This window comes from Oreochromis niloticus, linkage group LG5 (assembly GCF_001858045.2).
Source record: "Oreochromis niloticus isolate F11D_XX linkage group LG5, O_niloticus_UMD_NMBU, whole genome shotgun sequence".
Classification (NCBI taxonomy): Eukaryota; Metazoa; Chordata; class Actinopteri; order Cichliformes; family Cichlidae; genus Oreochromis; species Oreochromis niloticus.
In genome coordinates, this window is record NC_031970.2 from 4235927 (window position 1) to 4242210 (window position 6284).

Genomic DNA, 6284 nt, shown 5'->3' on the forward strand with positions numbered 1-6284 from the left:
TCCGTGAAAATATTGTCGGGCATAAACCGGTCCGTGGCGCAAAAAAGGTTGGGGACCGCTGCTCTATACTTCAGACTGTGTGGCCACCCATGTCTCCAATACCATTGTGAAGTTTGCTGACGACACAGTGGTGTTGGGCGCCATCTCCAACAACGATGAGGCGGCCTACATGGATGAAGTGAAGAATCTGGCATCATGGTGCCAGGACAACCACCTCCAGCTGAACGTTGGCAAGACCAAGGAGCTGGTGGTGGACTTCAGAAGGAGTCAGCACAAAGACTACAAGCCCATTATCATCAAGGGAGTTCCAATGGAAAGGGTGCAGTCCTTCAAGTATCTCGGTGTCCACATCTCCTCAGACCTGAAATGGTCTGCCCACATTCAGGTCCAGTCCTATAGGCAGCGCCTCTATCATCTCCGACAACTGAGGAAGTTCAGGGTCTCACCAGTGATCCTCAGGATTTTCTATACAGGCGCTGTGGAGACCATCCTCACACAGAACATCACATCCTGGTATGGGAACAGCTGTGTCAAGGATAAAAAAGCTCTTCAGAGTGATCAGTACAGCAGAATGCTTCTGCAGGGCTGTTCTCCCCTCCCTACTGGACATTTACACCAGGAGATGCTGGTCCAGAGCAGCTCAGATATTGAAGGACCCGTTCCACCCCAGCAATAAACTGTTCCAACTTCTGCAATCAGGCAGAAGGTTCCCCACCATCTGGGCAAGAACAGAGAGCCTCAAGAGGAGCTTCTCAGGCCATCCGTGTGTTAAATCAGGACATGCCCCACATGCCTGATCCTTCCGGCTGGCAGGTTCATTTGGCAATTTAGAGTTTCCAATTAACCTAACCCCACCAATTGCATGTCTTTGGACTGTTCGAAGAAGCCGGAGTAGCCAGATAGAAACCACACAAACACAGGGAGAACATGCAAGACCCCAGCTTGATGGTGGAATTGAACTCAGGGCCTTCTTGCTGTGAGGCAGCAGTGCTAACCACTGTGCTTAATTTTAATTTTCAAATTTCATTTTCATTGAATGAAAATAACATTTGGCAAAAACTGCATTTCCTCTAGTGGAGATAGTTGAGCTGCTTCAGCCATCTGACCATAATGCCTCTTGTATGCATGCCCTATAGAGAGGAGGCCCCAGACCAGACCCAGGACATCCTGGAGAGATGATATCTTTTGGCTAGCTTTGGAACACCTTAGTGTCCACGTGGAGGAGCTGGAGGATGTGGCTGAGGGGACTTGTGCCAATCTTGGCTGTCACAGGGTGAGAGGTGAAGTAGACACAAACAGGTCATCAGTCTACCATAAAATTTGCTGATTGATTGATCATTTTTTGTATGTCACTTCTGGCTTGATCAATCAATCAATCAATCAATCAATCAATCAATCAATCAATCAATCAATCAATCAATCAAACAAACAAACAAACAAACAAACAAACAAACAAACAAACAAACAAACAAACAAACGTTTAGTTTCATTTGGCAGTGGCAAGGACAATCTCCCTTTAATAGTAAGAAATCTTTGGCAGACCCAGACTCAGGGAGGAGCAGCCATCTGCTGCAATTATCTAGGAGGGAAGGACAAGCAAGAGACTCACATAGGAGAGAGCCAGGGCTTTCCACTTTTCATCCTTTTCATCACTGCCCTCACTTCTTCCTTAATAATCACTGTACTGTCCTCCACCCTCAACTCTCTCTCATTCAAAACAAAGCTGGAAATGAACATAACAGATAAATCTGGGTCCATATTTCTGTCTGCATGCAGGAATGGACAATTACCCACCCGCGGATCATAGTACACATAGTGAGGTTTTCATGTATCTGAATGTTGGAAATGACACGTTTTATATTCTGATGCCATCAGATCCCCCACTCAGGGACTACGATTCTATTAAAGAGGAGAGAGAAATTCAAAAATTTTTTAAACAGAAATTGAGTGTTTGAAAGGCATGACTAATCATTTTAAAATTAAACATGACATTACTACTAGTCTGAGAATTTACAGCGGAATTTTATCTCAACGTCAGACAGAGGAATGATACTACAACCCAGGCTATGAAGTCATAAAAAAAAAGAAAAAAAGATTTCAGCTCTACTCTCACTTTCACTTTAAACGACAGACTTCCTGTCAGGAAATTCAATTTCACAACAAGCTGGCCATCATCCAGAAGGCCAGACTTCCAAGAACTGACAGCCTTTGGAATAATGGCCGTATGTCAGGAGCTGTACTGATTCATGCACTGACAGCATATTATCTCCATGATGCAACCTCTCTGCTATCAAGGAAACTGCAGGCATTCATGAGAACAGATGACAGTGAGAGGAAGAAGTAATATTTACGAGTTGTTTTCTTTTTGCACCACTAATCATTTTCACTTTTCATGTGAACAACATGAACGAAAATGTGAGACAAACTAGTTATTCTGCTTGGTTGTCATCTACTTTTTAGAGTCCCTGATTAAAATCACAGTTAAACCAATGTTTTAGAAGCTTATCACACATATTCAAATTCAACAAAGTGAGTCATGAAGGCAGGCAAGTAGAGAAAGAAACATGAAATTGTTGAGTGTAAAAAACACAAGCTTTTGTTTAAACATAAAGAATGAAGCCCTAGTTTTGCTCTGTTTCTGTTTGATGGTGGCAGGAAAACAATGTTTGTGGTGTGTAACTTCAGAAGACAAACGCTCATTTTAGTTTCTACTACATGCTGTAAAAATAACAAAAACAAAACAGAGGAAAATAGACCTTGTACTGCTGGCTTCAGTTGGCTCTCCTCCTTCTTGTTTATTCTGGGTTGATCCACAGTGACAAACATAAAATGACTGAGTATTTTAACCAGAACAAAGTGCAGGAAACAGGCAGCAGATAGAAACTCTGTTTAGCACCAGGCTAAATTTCAGAGCCGGGGAAGCATTCATACTTTCTTTGATAAGGTCTAAAACTATTAAGCAAATTAGACAAGTTAAAGCAACTTCTTCTCAGATAATAACTCTCCCCTTTATTATCATTATTATTGTCATTATCATTATTATTTAACCAGTCTTCTTCGGCCTCTTTTGCAATCAGAATCATGATCTGAGTGCACTGCTGTGCCAACCATATTTTGTTTGCCAAGATGAGGTCTTTAACAAATTTTCCTCTTCATATTGTCATCCATTCATTTCTCTATCATTATTATTATTTACATGTGTGATATTGCAGTGCTGTGCTTGTACCCACTTGTAGTGGTGAAGAGAAGAGAGAATAAAAAAAACAGACAGAAAATAAAAATAAAAATGAGAGAAAATAAGAGGAGATGAAAATACAGTGACAGCGAATGAGTAGAAATGAGTAGAAAAACACCAACTGTTAAAGAAAACACAAGCATAAAAGAAATGGCACCACAAGAGTACTGAGCCCTGTGGACACATCTCGATGACAAGCACGTACCAACCCCAGCAAAAGAAGGAGGGAGGCCTCAGATGGACCCATTTGAGGACGGGTCCATATGCTCTTTGGTTGGAGCCCTCACAACCAAAGACCAAGAACCCCTCAGAACAACAGGCAGCCAGAAGGCCCAGGAGCTGAGAACTGCCCCTGGGACGTTGATGCAGTTCCACAAATGATGATACACTGCTGAAGACATGACATCAGGATTTTGTGGTCCATTTTATAAAAGGCAGCAGTAAGATTCAGAAGTAAAGTAAAATAGTATCACATCACAAGAAAAGTGTGAGTATTGTACATTTAAGTAGGCTGACATTGGCTTTGTTAAAACTGAAGGTCTGATTGCATGAAAAGCAAACGGTTGTGCGTACAAACTTGCTGACTGACAGTCTTTCATAAAGCTGAAAAACAGCTCAGATGAGTATTTTGTTTCTCTTCAGTTTCTGTCTTTAGGTATTTTGTGTATGACAGAGTAACTGTGTACAACATGTCAGAGCTCAGCCTCTCAGTATTAAACCACAATACATTCTTTGTGTTAATTTCTCAGCAGATTGATGAAATCCAATCTGACAGCATCAGTACAGGGAACTGTTTTAATCTGCAGTAAATTCATGTGATGTAATTTGATCTGTAGATATTCTAAAACTAATTTTTCATTAATTATTAAACTGTACTCATTATAAAAAATTCTTTCAAACGTATAGTGAATGAATTAGTTTAACTAATGACTAGCTGGAAATGTAAAACTACAACCAAGAACAGAGCACTTCGCTCTCGCTCTGCAGGCTTACTTGTTGTTCCTACAGTATTTAAAAGTAGAATGAGAGGCAGAGCCTCCAGTTTCTCTTCTGGAACCAGCTTCCAGTTTGGATTCAGGAGACAGACACTATCTCTACTTTTAAGATTAGACTTCAAACTTTTAATAAAGCATATAGTAAGGGCTGAATCCTCCCTCAGTTAGGTCTAAGCTGCTGGGAGATTCCCATGGTGCACTAACTGTTTCCGCTTCAGTCACCTTTTTTCACTCTGTGTTTATACATCACTACTGTGTTCATTCATACTTATTATTAGTCCGGCTCTCTCCCACAGTGTGTCTTTGTCCCGTCTTCCTCCGCTGACCCCCGATCAGTTATGACAGATAGCCATCCCCTCTGCCTGTCATACAGCACAGTGTGCACAGCTTAAGGAGTCAAAGAAAATGTTCTCGCTAAAGCACCAACTTTCTTCAAGTGTTTCCAACATGCGGAACATTTAGAAGAAGAAATATTCTCCTCGTCAGGTGCCAACAGGAGACATTAACTAGTATCAAATGCTATCGGTGATCACTGCAAATCTGCACACTCACTGTAAATCACATTACACTTCCACAAGAACTGAAATAATGATCCCAACATTATTAAAAGCTGAACACTGAACATTAACACTCAGAGGAGTCTTTGCATTGTCATTGCTCAAGTAATCTTTTAATAGGAAAAATCAGTAATAACAGTGTTTGGGTCACAGTGCAGTCTCACACTGCAGCAGTGCCCAGTCCTGTTCCATCATGTATGTTTGCAGATCAAGAAAAAATTTAAAGACATTGAAAACTAAAACCAGGAAGAAAAGAGAAAGAGAGAAATGATCTCTGCTTGAGTAATTAAAAGGAAAGGTTTGAACTATATTCTATATCTTTATGTGTTTCTGAAGAAAAACCTCAAACCCACACAGTAAGCCAGAGTGCACCCTCAGGCTGATCTTCAGACACATCAAACACATAAACAGGAAGTGTTGCAACACTTTTTTGTGCCACTGCAAGTGTGGACACAGCACTGAGGAACTCAAACATTAACACTGCTAACAGCTTCAGAGGTAAAACCTCTACAGTCACAGGAGTCGTTGCACTTTCTGGAGAAAAATGTTGAAAAAATCAGTAATCACAGTGTTTGGGTGACAGTGCAGTCACACACTGCAGCAGTGCTCAGTCCTGCTTCATCAAGTATGAAGGAAAGAGAAAGAGACAGAGATGTTGCCACATCGACAGCTTAGTGATTAAAAAGAAGATCTGACCTAAACTCTTAAGATGGACAACTAGAATTAATTTAAATATGTCTTTCTGAAGAAAAGCTCTTACAGTAACCCAGAGTAACCCTCAGGTCACTTTTTTCAGAAACATCTGGTTACAGCGGGATTTATAATCAGTGCTATTAGAAATCCAAAATTAATAACCACCCCCAGATTATTAAAGAGAGAAGAGCTGAACCTGAATTATTGAGACACAGATTTCAGTTATGCTGAGATGAATCAGTCGCCTCAGACTCCCAGACTAAAGCACTCACAGCAGAAATCAGCGGGTTTACAGCCAGATGTAATAAATGTTTGTGGTCCCTGTGATCAGCTTCTCACTTCATACCAACTGGGTAGGTTTTATTTAAAAATTCTTATTATTATTTACAATGAAGAAGGAAGTTAAGTGGAAGGATGGGTTTGACAGGTGTCCCAGCACAGTTGGCTGAAGCTGTCTGCTACGCCTCACCTCCACTAACTGAACTGTTTGTACTGTTGGTGCTTTTGGAAAATTTAATCCAATCATCTTACACTTATTATCCCCCTGTTGTAAGGAACAGACCATCCAAGTGTTGTAGTTTTGTAGTTTTTGGACTCAATGAGCAGTCAGACAAGGATAGTAGAATAAAAGTACACTCTAAAAAATGTTTTGTTGGCTCAACTTAAAAAAATTGAGGTAACAATTTCCACTCAGCTTTTTAAGTTACAAATTTTGCATATTATTAAGTAAATCCAGCAAGTAATTTTTAGGTTTGGCTAACTCAACTGGTTCAACAAACCAACATGATTTACTTTGACCTCTAC